Consider the following 13,233-nt stretch of genomic DNA (forward strand, 5'->3'; position numbering starts at 1 on the left):
AATTAATTTTATATGAATGAATGATAAGCTAGAGCTAGAAAATTGACACACAGCATTATCTTGAAATTTTGGCAGGGAAAAGTGGTTGACTGGAACTTCACCTATCTTTTGGAACATTGCTTTTCTTTTAAGGAGCAAGTGTCTCTTACTTTCATGACTGCAATCCACAGTGATTTTGGAGCCTAAGAAGATAAAGTCTGTCACTGTTTCCATTTTTCCCCCATCTATTTGCCATGAAGTGATGAGGCCAGATACCATGATCTTAATTTAGTAAACATGGTTAAAATGACATTAAAAATAATAATAAAAAGGTAAAGGTTTAGGGAAGATGTATGATGCCCTAAAGTGGTGGTAGGGAGCCACTGAAATATTTCAGTGGAATGAGACATAATTGTATTTGTGTTATGCAAACTTCACTCTGGCTGCAAAATGGTGGTTGGGTTAGAAAAAAATCAGTTTCAGAGTAGAGAGCCCACTTAGAAACTTGTTACAAGAATTTAGGGTGAGGGATAAAGGTGCAACATTGGCTGAGCTATGGAACTCCGGGGTGGAAGAGGATGGGCTATGTGAGAGGGTTTACAGCAGGCAGAGCAGGCTGTGCCCCCAGTTCTCTCCCTTCCCTGCTGCTCTTGCTGATGGAGTCCTGCTTTTGCCAGGTTGCTGACTCTTCATTTAGCCATTGCCCTAACAAGGGACCCTCCCCCGATCACGAAGTAACTCACGATTGCTCAGCCACGGCCTGTCTCCTCCCTCTACTGGGGTTTGGGCTAATAAGGACGGGTGATACAATTCTGGCGAATGAAAGGAACTGAAATTTTTCTGGAGACTGCGGTCAGGGAGCAGAAGGTGCTTCAGGAAAGCAGTTTCTTACTCTTGATTAAAAGGAGAAATTCATCTTTTTTTGTCTCCAATTGTAACTGAGGAAAGAGCCCAGCATAGGCATCCTGGCGTCCATCCTGGGTCTAGGAGTTGGTAAGCTAAAGAAGTCAAGTAAGCCCCCTGGGGACCTAAGAACTTACCTTGCAAGTTCAATTGAATCTCTCAATTACCCAACTCCAGAATCGTCTGTGCCATATGACAATGAACCCCTTAAAGGTTTTTTCAGTCCTTGTTTCAGCAAGAAACAACTTGCTGTCAAAAGCATCTTAACAGATATGGCAAAAATTAGCAACCCATGGGACTTGGTGGCTCTTTTGGCTGTGGGCAGAAGGGAAGAGAGATGAGTGTAGGGGTCCTTATTTTTGAACTTGGCTCATTAGATAGAAGATAGTACTGGTTATTAATACTGAGATGAAGAGCCTAGGAGTTGGTTTTAACAGAACAGTGTTTTATTCATCTTTTGAAAAAGCAAACGTTTGTTGGTTTATAGGATATGTATGGGGGATTACGGTGAGCTGAGAGTGGAAAGGACAATGGTGTTCATATGTTTTGTTCTATACTGATGCGAAATGGGTGGACGCCTAGTATAGAAGTTACCATCTCTGTGACACTGGGCATGTTGCTTAACTTTTCTGAGTTTCCATTTTTTTAATCAATAAAATGGACTTCCCTGATGCCTCAGGTAGTAAAGAATCTGCCTGCAATACACAGACCCGGATTTGATAACTGGGTTGGGAAGATCCCTGGAGAAGGAAATGGCAACCCACTGTAGTATTCTTGCCTAGGAAATCCAAAGGACAGAAGAGCCTGGTGGATTACAGTCCACGGAGTCACAGAGTAGGACATGACTAACAATTTCACTTTCAATCAATAAAATAAGGTTAATACTGCCTAACTCGTAGGGTAATCATTGTAAGGATGAAATGCAATATATACATAAACCAAACAGTTATTATTTCATGGGACATGCATGGGGAGCTCTGGGTGGTGATACACTGCAGATTTCAGCTGACAGGAGAGCTGTGTCATAGCTAGAAGAGCATGGGCAGGTGACAGAAAGCTCAAGCCAGCAGTCTCTGCTGGGGTCTAGACCTGTAGCTGGCACACATCCCATAAGCCTTGAGCCTGTTGTTGGAAAGAAAGCTTATTCCTAAGAGTAAATATATAAAACAAACAGACTTGCTTTATTAGAAGAAGCAGGGAAAGAGGGGCCCAGAACAATTTGTCCTCCTGGGTTTACCTTGGTAACTCCTCAAAGGGATCCCCAGGAGCCTGTAGATCCCTGTGGGAAGTGGGTTGGAAGTTGTTGATCTAGACAATAATGGCTATGGAGAGGATGTGAGAGTGTGGGATATTCGGGGGGAGTGCCTTTGAGGGAGCACAAGGTAATAAATATGTGTACCACTGAATCAATTCATTCAACTGAAAATTCCCTTACCTAGAGAACTCCTGCTCATCCTTCAGAATATAGCTCAAATGCTGCCTCCTCCAGGAAGGCTTCCTTGATCAGCACCCAGGTATTTTTTCTCTGTGAACCCTCTGCCAGAGAAATCACTTTCTTCCTAGCTCAAATGGAAGTCCCCCACACCACCCTACCCCTGATTCTGAGCTGGGCTGTGTCTGTTTTGTCTCTGTAGCCCCTATAGTGCATAGCTAAGTACTTTGCAGTTGTCTGAATTCTTTCTCTAAGTGCATAGTAGGAGGAATAATTGAGGTGCCAGCCTAAGGATTTGGAGGTAGGAATTAGGGGGCCGAAGGGCTAAAGGTAAGACAGGATGCCCACCCTAAGAAGGTTGTGGTTTGGATTAAGGATGAGACGAAGATGAGGATGGGTTAGAGCCTAGATTCTGAAGGCTAAGTTTAACCTTCAAGGGACAGGAACCTAGAGGTTAACAAACGGGAAGAGGGGCCAGATAGGAAGTGCTGTGTGCTGTGTTTGGTCACTCAGTCATGTCCAACTCTTTGCAACCCCGTGGACTGTAGCCCACCAGGCTCCTCTGTCTGTGGGGTTTCTCCAGGCAAGAATACTGGAGTGGGTTGCCATGCCCTCCTCCAGGGGATCTTCCCAACCCAGGGATCGAATCCAGGTCTCCTGCATTGCAGGCAGATTCTTTACCCTCTGAGCCAAGATGCAAAAAGTTAAGTAAGATGTCCCAGACCCTGCAGGCAGTAGGACCAAATGTGGCCTTGAAGTCAGGTCTCTGACTCTAAAGCATGGGACCCTCTTGCTCCCTCTCATCTTTCCCTTCCCTTTCCCTCTGAGGGCCTGCACAGGAATGGGCATGCCTTTCCAAAAAGACTTGTTGATGGAGTGATTGGATGAAACCTTGTCATCTTGATTTCTTTTCTGAATTTCAGCCTCTTGTTTCAGTGATGTTTTTCTGACCCCGCTTGGCATTTCAACCACGCAACATCAGTGGGCCGCATGTTGTTACACATCAACACAGCACCTCCTCTCCTCCCTGCCTCCCCACGCTGCTTCTCGGTGTCCAAGATCAAAGAGAAATAATGTTCAAACCGCAGATGAAGAAACAAGGCTGGCTGCCTTTGATGTCAGGCAGCAGTGCTGTAATCTGTGCCCCCGACTTGCTTTTACTGCCAATGCAATTTGCAGCTGCGGTGTGGAGTCTAGGTAATTGTTTCTCCAAACCAAACGCCACTATTATTTTTTATTTAAGTGTAAATTTTCATTTGGCTAAATAAAGAGTTCCTGTCTGCCCCCAGCGGATGGTGGCCCTGAAACGCAACAGGGCTGGGGGTTTTCAGGAAAACAGAGCCCAGGCAATCAAGAAGGCCTAACAAGAGGCCATTATGTAGAGTGCATCCTTCTTTAACTTTCTCTTTTATTGGAATAGTGTAATTTCAGTTTCATAAATACTAAGAGGTTTACCGCTGGGCACTGGGGCTATCCATCTGATTCACCTTGGAAATTAAGGCTGCTGCCTTCCCTGCCATGCTTCTCTTTGTCTCTAATATCCCTTTAGCTGCCTTTAGGAACCAAGCCAGGATGTAAAGAATTCAGACCATTTTACTGTTTACAAGGTCAAATTGCTCATGATTCCTAATAGAGAACATTGAAAACCTTTTTATTGAGGGGCAATTTTTCTTCTAATATATCTCTCCTTCCAGAAACAGTTGCAGTCAAAGGCATTAACTTAAAACCTTAATCTTTGCTCAGGATAATAATAGTAGTGATAGTAGCAGCAATAATAGTGGCAGAAAAATACCAGGTACTTGTAAACATGGGACTTGTAAACAGGCCCAGTCCTAGGTGCTGCATGCACAATATCTCATGGAGCCCTTATGATAACCCTGCTAGGCAGCTATATTAGCTCTATTTTGCAGAAGAGGATGCTAAGATTCTTCCCTCTTAGCACAGTAAGACAGAGGCGAATGATTGGAGCCATCATTTGTCTATATGCTTTGGGACTGTGTTTTTCCTAAAGTATGATATAAATTTTCACAAGTCCATAAGCTACAATCAAATCAAAAGCAATGACGTGTGTTAGGTAGACAAGCAAGGGGCCCGTGCCCCATTTTACTGAGTTGTGGCTTATAAAGTGATTACTACGGAGTTATCAGGAATTCTAATCCCTCTGCCTGGAATGTCCTCCCCTCTGTGCTTTGGGTTCCATTGCTGGGACTCTTCCCCCATCTCATAAATAGTCCCTTCCATGCTGTGCTGTGGCTACATTTGCTAACTTCTCTCATGGAACTGTCACATTGTACTGTAAGCTTGGTGACTGTCTCTTCCACCAGAGTGAGCTTCTTGAGGGCAGAGATCATGTCTTATTCGATGTTGTATCCCAGTACCTGACACTGTGTGTGCTACATGGATGGTACTCAAGAAACATTCATTGAATGAATGAAGTGAGTAAATGAACAAATAGGTGATTTGTTTCACTTTTGAAATAGTTAGTATTATTTTCCATCATTTCTGGTTGAGTGTACTTTAGAATCAGCCACTAGGGTAGATATGTCTGGCTTTCCTATTTGCTCTACTATGTTGGTGTCAAGAGGACAGTCAGTATTTCTCCCTGATAGCTGTTTTCTAAATGATTCTGTTCATGAAGATATGAAGAGTGCCTCCAAAGGACTTCCTTCATTAATCAGAAGACGAGTTTTTATAGGTGGACAAATGCCTACATCATAGCACACAAAAGATGCTGGGTGAATGCAGATCCTTCTCTTGTCACTTGGATTCCTCTCAGCAAAACATTCTTCAATGTCTCATTTTTTCGCTGTCTTTCAAAATACTCTCTCTAAAATTATTAAAGCAGAGTTCTTGTTCAGACAAGACCTTAATCTTCTAAGGTTAGGGACAATTGCTCTAAAATAGGAACCTCTGCTTGGGGAAAGATTTGGAATCCTCTATTTTCATCTGTATGTTCTCTGTTTTAAACTCTGGTTTAAGTGTGGGAAGAACTTAGCTTTCTCCCTTGATCGCCTTAGCATAGTAATGCCAAGCTGACATTTACAAAAGGAACTTTACACAATTGGAGAATAGAGGAAATGGTTGATAGAAGCAGAGTAAGAAGACATGTGTGCCTTCCTCAGTAGAATGTGAGCTCTAAGACAGGAACCATACTTAATTCCCATTTACCTGAAATTCATCTGCAACACAGTGGGTGTTGGATAAATACATGAACGAATAAATACATGAATGTAGAAAGGAATTAATAAACCAAACACTGAAGAGCTTGACTAGGCCTTACTATCACTTAGATTTTATCACTTAGGTCCTGTGTACTTAGTCGCTCAGCCATATCCAACTCTTTATGACCCTATGGACTGTAGCCTGCCAGGCTCCTCTGTCCATGGGATTTTTGAGGCAAGAATACTGGTGTGGGTTGCCATTTCCTCCTCTGGGGGATCCTTCCAACCCAGGGGTTGAACCTGGGTCTCCTGTGTCTCCTGCATTCCAGGTGGATTCTTTGCCTGCTGAGCCACTGGAGAAGCCCAGATGCTGTCGCTTAGGCCTTGACAGATTGTGAAAATTTCTCTTTCTTTCCTCCTTTCTCTTTTGCTCCATTTTTTTCATCTCAGCTTCCTGTTTCCAAGTGGCAAATGCCCTTCTACTTCCTGGCAGAGCAAATTCCTGCCCTGCCCTGGGTTGAAATACTGCTCTGTCCACCTTCCCTCAAGCTCCTCCCACTCAGTTCTAGTTTCCTGTCTGGGCATCCTGTCTGGGGATCATCTGGCCAAGCTCCTCCAATCTGAAATCCTTCCATTTTTGGAGTCTTCTTGAAGAAGCCTGTATTTGTCATTATGACCTAACAGACATATAATGAGAATTGATATGTGGGCAGTAACAGGATGGTAATCTTTTATTTTCAATGATAAATTGATTTGTAGTAGGTTTTCCTTAAAATGCTACTCTGTTAAGTGTTAAATGCCTCAAAACAGTCATACCTAGAGAGTCATAAGGCTCAGAACATAGCTCTTGAGTCCCCATTACAGATCTGGGGATACAGTCATAGCTATGACATCTGATACCTTCTACCTACTAATCACTTTACATATGCTATGATATTCGGTTCTCATTTCAAACATGCCATGCAGGTTTAATCATGTTTCCATACAGTTGTTCCCATAGTATATTTGAGGAACCTGGGTCTTGAAAGTTACACGTTTTTGCATAAGGTCCAAGGCCATGAGGTGAGTGAGTAGAATTGGAACCAGTGAGTCTGATTCCAAAGCTCATGCTCTTTGCAGTCTGATGTACAGCCATTCCACAAAGACCTCACAGTGTATAATGGTGCTGTCTGGTGGGAAGTACTAGATGCCAAGGGTCATTGAAGCAAAGAGGCAGGAGAGTGAATGGAAGACATTTTACTGGGCTTTGAGGAGTGAATAGGGCTTTGCTGGCCAGAGAACAAAGGGGAGAGAATGCCAAGTAGAAGGAACAGTGGGGGTGAGAGCATTGAGGTATGGGAATACATGCATGCCATCATCAGGAATAGTGAGTAGTCCTATGGGGCAAGAAACGTGGCGAGGCAGTGGGGTTAGAGGTGGGGGCCAGTGGCCTGAGCTGGGACTGAAGAAGTAGGATAGAGCCTTAGAAGCCCAGAACTTTAATCTGTGGTTAATGAGACTACAGGAAAGACTTCTAAACATCAGATCAAGTGACTGGACAATTCCTTCTCCCCAGGGCCTGATCCTAATAGCAGAGCTGTGCACATAGGGACAGGTGGACAAGAGCAAGGGTGTGAGTTGGGCAAACCTTTTAGCAGGATGCTTTAAATCACTCCTGTCACATCTATATGTTGGAGACTTCAAACCAAGAAATATTCTTTAAATGTCTATGTGTATGTGTGTATACATATACATGTTCACATGTCGTGACAAACTTCAATTAGCAGTGTTGAGCTGAAACTTTTCCAGGCAGCAGTATCACCAAGGGAGGCTGGCCCACTGTATGCAGCAGCTCCACTAATGAATTCCTTTTCCAGGCCCCCTGTTTGAAATGCAGCATAATGAGAGTGATGATTCTGCCCCATGCAGGGCAGACTTGGGAAACAGTGCCTTATCATAGTCTAATTAAAAACACTAAATACTTTAGTGGAATATGTACTAACACCCCAATAGGAAAAGTGGGAGGATTGGAGCCTTTAGGAGAAAATAATCTTATTTTGCTGGGAGATTTTTAGCACTTTTTAAGGGAGACTGATTATATTTAAAATAGGAGGTTTTATATAGCATTTCAAACTAAGAGAAAGTAAAATATCAAGATGACTTCAAGCCACTTGATCACTTGCCTACCCAGAGAGCAGTACCTTCATGGTATTTTTCTTATTTTTTGAGAAGGAACATTCAACCAAGACAGAGGCTTCTAGAGCAGATCACCTAGGAGAGACAGATTTAGACCCAAATGTCCTGTCCCATTGCTCCTGGGTAACAGGCAATTTCCTAAGCCAGCATTCTCTATAAAAAAGGATTCGTTTTCTTCCTCATGATCAAATACCATTCTTTCATTTCACTGGCCCTCATTAAATGCTTAATATAAAATCCCTTGTATTCTACCCATCTGCTTTCTAAGGCAATCTCATCATCATGTAACAAAATGCACCTATGCTATTAACCCACTTGTGAGATGCCGGTCTGTGTAGGCATGCAATTTTTCTAACATATTTTACCTGACATAATCATTATCATTTATTCTACAGTTCCTGTGATAATTGCATGTTTATGCAACTTAAATATTATATATACATTTTCTCTCTCTCTCTTTCTCAGAGATAAGTATTTATTTTTCCATTTTACAGAGAAGGGAACTTAGGCTCAGGAAAGTAGGACAGACTAGCCCAGGGGCCCAGTAACTAATGAGACTCAGGCTTGAACCCATGACAAGCAAAAGATAGGCTTTTCCATTGTAATATGCTACCACCAGCACTCAGCTGTAGGTCTGGTTCCAGTTCCCTGTTTGTGTTTTGAGATTGGAACTACCCAGCTCTTACTGCAGCCAGAAGTATAGCTTTCCTTTACCCCTGGATGTGTTTCATCAATGAGTCACCTTTTAAAACAGGATTGACTGTGAATACCCCTGGCCACTCTCCTTCCCTCCCTATAGCAGAAAGGAAAACAGAAACACACAAAGGAGACAGTGGTGCCCAGTGATGTCACAGGCAAAGCAGAAGCGAAAGAGGAGGAAAGCCCCAAGCTTCATATAAACCTCTCTACTCCAATTCTAAAACAGAGAGACAGCAAAAGTAATGGCAATAATATTAATAACTGCCCACCTATCCTGTAACATTTACTGAAGTTCATCTTATGCCAGGAATATCTCATCTGATCCTCTCAGCAATTCTATGAGGTACAATTATTCTCATTTTACAGATGAGGACATCAAGGCTTAAAAACTCAAAATTTTTAAAAAGCTATTTAAAGGCTTTAAACATATAGAGCTTTTAAATTTTTAACATTTTTTATTAAAGTTTAATTGACATATATTAGTTTCGGGGGTACAGCATAGTGATTCAATGTTTATATATGTGTGTATATATATAAACACATAAATATAATGTATACATAAATATATAATATATACACATATATATAATATACACACACATAGATAATATATACACATAGGTATGAATGTTGAACACTGTGTCATATGCTTGAAACTAATATATTAGTTTATATATATATATTATATATATATATATGCATGATGAACTGATCTTGAAAAATCTAGTAACCAGACTGAAGTAAAATATGTAGTGTTTCAGTAGTGATTTGGAGGCCGTGCCTATGACCCCAGGATGTCTCTGACCTCATTTCCCCCCCACTCCCCTTTCTCTAACCATAGTGAACTTTTTGCTGTTCCCACGGCAGAGTGAGCCTTTGCAGATCCTGCTCTTACTGTACCCTCCACCCTGTTCTGTTTGAGCAGATTTTCACCATTTACTTCTCACTGCATGCTGGTCTCCTCTCAAATGTCACCACCTCAGGAAGCCTTCCCTGATCACCACCAACTACTCCTTTAATGTTGCTCAATTTTTCTTCACCTGTCATTGTAGACTGTTCATTGACCTCTCTCTCTAGAACGTAAACACCATAACCAAAGATTTTGTCTGTTTTATTTACTGATGCTCCCCAAAAGCCTAGAACAATGCCTGCCCAATAATGAACATTCACATATCTGAGGAATGAATGATTTGTTAAATGTACAACTAAATGTTATCCTAGGTTGATTTCACTGTGAGAACTTCTGCATAACCAAATTCACAAAATACAGACTCAAGTTTGCCACATGGACTCAGCCATCCTTTTGATTATTCAGCACTTCCTGAGCTCCCTTGCACCCTTCTTGACTCCAGGCTTTGTGAGGCATAGACAGAGCATGTGGAAGAGTCAGTAAAAAGATGAGAATTCCGTGGTGTGGTTAGAGGAAGTGGCACAGGGTGATGGGGACTCCTGCCCAAGGAGGAAAATATGGCCTCTGTGCCCAAAGTCTTCTATTGAGTCAGTGGAATCTATTTGTTTGTCCTTTAGCATGAGCCTGCTTATTCTGTGATTAAGAGAATCAGAACAAAGAAATCATCAGATGAAAGTTGTTTTTTTTTTTCCCCACCAGAAATATCCCTCACATGGAGGCTGGAAGAGAAAAAAAAAAAAAAAAGTGAAAAAAAATGTGAAAAGAAAAAAAAAAGTGTATGTTTCTACTCTGGGACCTGAGGAGAACTAAGCAGGGTCTTGGGCTGTTTTATTGACATCCAAGAATGCCACTTATCAAAAATCACAACTTCCAGCTCTCTTGAAGTAGGTTCATTTTCTCCTTTAAACCACTTGACTGGTTTTTGCCAGAGAGGAGTAAATTTCAAACCCCTTAGCAGCCCATCTTCCCACAGCCTAGCCACGATAATAACCATAATCTCTGCTCCTTCAAGCTTTCAGATGATGGATATCCTTGCTCCTCACTTGGGCTTACCAAGGCCTGGAGAACTGGCCTCTGTCTGTCACTCTTTTATGGCCTGTCCTTTATGCACAGACTCCTGGACCCAGCAGACCCCTGAATGAGCTGTGCTGTGTAGTTTATCCTCTTCAGTTATCTATCTGGGCTCCTCCTTCTGCCTGGAATGCCCTTCTTCCCTTGCTTATCTCCCCCATTTCACCCTCATCACCCTTTAAGGATTTAGTTCAAGTGACACCTCCTCCAGGAAGGTTTCCCTGACTGCTTCCATCCCACCCCTTCTCCTGCACACATCCCTTCTTCCAGATTCCCGTCAGAGTACCTATAACTTAGCCATCTTGATGCTCTAATGTGTGCCTATACTCACATCACCTCCCTCACCAGACAGGAAGCTCTTTGAGGACAGGAATTTTATTTTTGTCATTTTTTAGTTACTTTTTTAAAAAGTTTAAACTTTTCTATTGTGGTGTAGCCAATTAACGATATTGTGATAGTTTCAGGTGAACAGTGAAGACTCAGCTATTCATATACTTGTATTCATTCTCCCCCAAATTCCCCTTTTAAAAAATCACTGTTTATATAATCTTCCTTGAGGAACAGGTGTTTAATACTGAATTATGTCATTGCAGACTGGCTAAAGACTTAGAGATGACCCTTTACTTCCCTACTTGATTGCTAAAGAATGGTTTGGGGGTATAACTCAGAGAGCTTAAGGGATAAATAGATTAACTGCAGGCCAGGCTGGATTTGGTAGAAACTTTCCACATCAGAATGAAAAAGCAGAGAAAAGAAACTGACAGCATAGTGCAGCTGAGAGGCAGGAGACCTGGACCCTGGTCTCGGCCCAGCCATTATCTTGCCATGTGACTGTGGGTACAGCCCTTCATGGGTATGGCCGTGGACAAGTTATGGCCCTTCTCTGGGGTTCTCTTTTCTTCTCTTAAAAAAAAATGTACACGTAGGCTGAGAGCTTCACGTAGGCTGGGGTCTTCATGGTCTAAAAATCCTACTATTCTATGATACTTCCCATGGATTACACTCTTTTTTCATGAGCTCAAAGTTTGCATTACCATTTCAGTGTCTTATGATAGTGAAAGGTATGCTATTTTATTGCATCCTGAACTATTAGACTAGGAAATGCAGGCTTCTGACCTCAGAAGATAAATTTAGAAGTCCCTATCAGTCACATTTCTCAAAAGAAAGTGAATTTAAATGGGGGAGGGAGGAAGAGATAGGGAATTATTTTTTCATTGCTTTTTAAGGCTCAAAAATGTAGAATTTATTCTTTATACTGCATTTTTCTACATAATGTCTCATTTCCTTACATGTTTTCTCAGCTGATTTTACCAGCATCCCTCTCAGGTAGCCAGCTTGGGGAACAAGGTAGCCATTAACGCCATTCACCGGGAAGTTCTACTTCCCCACTCCTCTGAGAGCATAGTAGGAAAATGATTCCTGGCCCACAGTGCTTGGGGGAATCATACAACCAGTTCTGTCCAGAGAACGTTGAGCTTCCAGAAATAATGTTTGTCAAACTCAAGCTGAGCATTTAAGTAAAAATATGAGGCCTTCATGGGTCTTCTGTTTCCTCTGCCAGGATGGCCATTAATATTCCAGTCAGTGACTAATTCCATTAGCCTAGGTCCTGGAATGAGGCTAACGTAGAGAGAAGTCTCCAAATGAACTGGGAAAGATATATAAGCAAAATAATCTTTATTATTTTAAGTACTGACAAGTCAGTGCTATTTGTTATTGCATCTCAACTGAGCGTATCTTGACTGACACAGGCATTAACCCCAGTTTTCATATGGAGAAACTGAAATTCAGTGAAGAATTAATAAAATAATATCAGATTTTCTCAGTGACATCAAAACCTCATAAATGCTCAAGCCTAGGCTCTGAGCTCAGGTCTTCTGACTCCACATTGTTGCTATTTTCCCTATACCGTACTACCACTTTAATTAGCGTTAGGTATTAGGCTTGAGTTCATTTACACTCACCCTGTGACGTTGAACAACAGAATGGTTCCAAATAGGAAAAGGAGTACATCAAGGCTGTATATGGTCACCCTGTTTACTTAACTTATATGCAGAGTACATCATAAGAAACACTGGACTGGATAAAGCACAAGCTGGAATCAAGATTGCGTGGAACAATATCAATAACCTCAGATATGCAGATGACACCACCCTTACGGCAGAAAGTGAAGAAGAACTAAACAGCCTCTTGATGAAAGTGAAAGAAGAGTGTGAAAAAGTTGGCTTAGAATGCAACATTCAGAAAACTAAGACCAAGGCATCCGGTCCCATCTCTTCATGGCAAATAGATGGGGAAATAATGGAAACAGTGAGACACTTTAATTTTGGGGGCTCCAAAATCACTGCAGGTGATGACTGCAGCCATGAAATTAAAAGATACTTACTCCTTGAAAGAAAAACTACGACCAACCTAGATAGCATATTAAAAAATAGAGACATTACTTTGCCAACAAAGGTCCATCTAATCAAAGCTTTGGTTTCCCATTAGTCATTTATGGATGTGAGAGTTAAACTATAAAGAAAGCTGAAAATTGATGCTTTTGAACTGTGATATTGGAGAAGACTCTTGAGGGTCCCTTGGACTGCAAGCAGATCCAACCAGTCCATTCTAAAGGTGATCAGTCCTGAGTGTTCATTGGAAGGACTGATGCTGAAGCTGAAATTCCAACACTTCAGCCACCTGGTGTGAAGAACTGACTCTTTGGAAAAGACCCTGATTCTGGGAAAGATTGAAGGTGGGAGGAGAAGGGGACAGCAGCGGATGAGATGCTTGGATGGCGTCACCACCTTGATGGACATGAGTTTGAATAAGCTCTGGGAGCTGGTGATGGACAGGGAGCTGGTGATGGACAGGGACGCCTGGCGTGCTGCAGTCCATGGGGTTGCAAAGAGTTGGACATG

The 13,233-nt window shown here is 42.0% G+C and overlaps 1 protein-coding gene across 4 annotated transcripts in view; it reads left to right on the forward strand.

The window, feature by feature from the left end:
- DAB1 (DAB adaptor protein 1) overlaps nucleotides 1-13,233 on the forward strand; it is a 1,301,090-nt gene that overhangs the window by 151,670 nt on the left and 1,136,187 nt on the right. The gene's annotated exons all lie outside the window — the stretch shown is intronic.

The sequence above is a fragment of the Odocoileus virginianus genome, chromosome 5 (assembly GCF_023699985.2).
Source record: "Odocoileus virginianus isolate 20LAN1187 ecotype Illinois chromosome 5, Ovbor_1.2, whole genome shotgun sequence".
Lineage (NCBI taxonomy): Eukaryota > Metazoa > Chordata > Mammalia > Artiodactyla > Cervidae > Odocoileus > Odocoileus virginianus.